Source organism: Arachis ipaensis, chromosome B10 (assembly GCF_000816755.2).
Source record: "Arachis ipaensis cultivar K30076 chromosome B10, Araip1.1, whole genome shotgun sequence".
Lineage (NCBI taxonomy): Eukaryota > Viridiplantae > Streptophyta > Magnoliopsida > Fabales > Fabaceae > Arachis > Arachis ipaensis.
This window is the reverse complement of record NC_029794.2, coordinates 2,244,602-2,245,177: the sequence shown is the minus strand read 5'-3', so window position 1 is coordinate 2,245,177 and position 576 is coordinate 2,244,602.

Genomic DNA, 576 nt, shown 5'->3' with positions numbered 1-576 from the left:
CTGAGGAAGAATTCCCTTAGGGAAAAATAATTCTAAACTCCCCTCTGGAGTTAGTATTTACAATCTCCCCTCTGGAGATAGAAACACCTATGTAAAATATACTAAATAAAGGAAGTTTTTCTCCAGAAAGGTATATCTTCATCCTAGTCTTTAAATTATGAATTATTTAGAAAGTTTAGAATTAACAGAACAATCTGATTATTATAGATTAACTGCTTTATTAGATAATGAAAAACAGGCTGTTCTAAAAACAGAATTAAATCTCAAATCAAATGAAAACTTTAATAAACAAAATCTTTTAAAAGAAGTTTTTAATAGAAAAAATATAATATACTATGAAAAAATTCAACTTGAAGCCCCTATAAAGATAAAATCCGCCAATGGAGAACTTGAAATAGCTTTGATAAATGATGAAGAATTGAGTAAACAGATTGAGAAAATTAAGGATCAACAAAAAAGATCTAAAATTGGATGGATTCATATTAGTACTATACAAGTCTTAATCAAATCTACATATATGAAAGGAATTAATTCACCAATAAGCTTAGCAATCTGTGACAAAAGAATTACTGATGA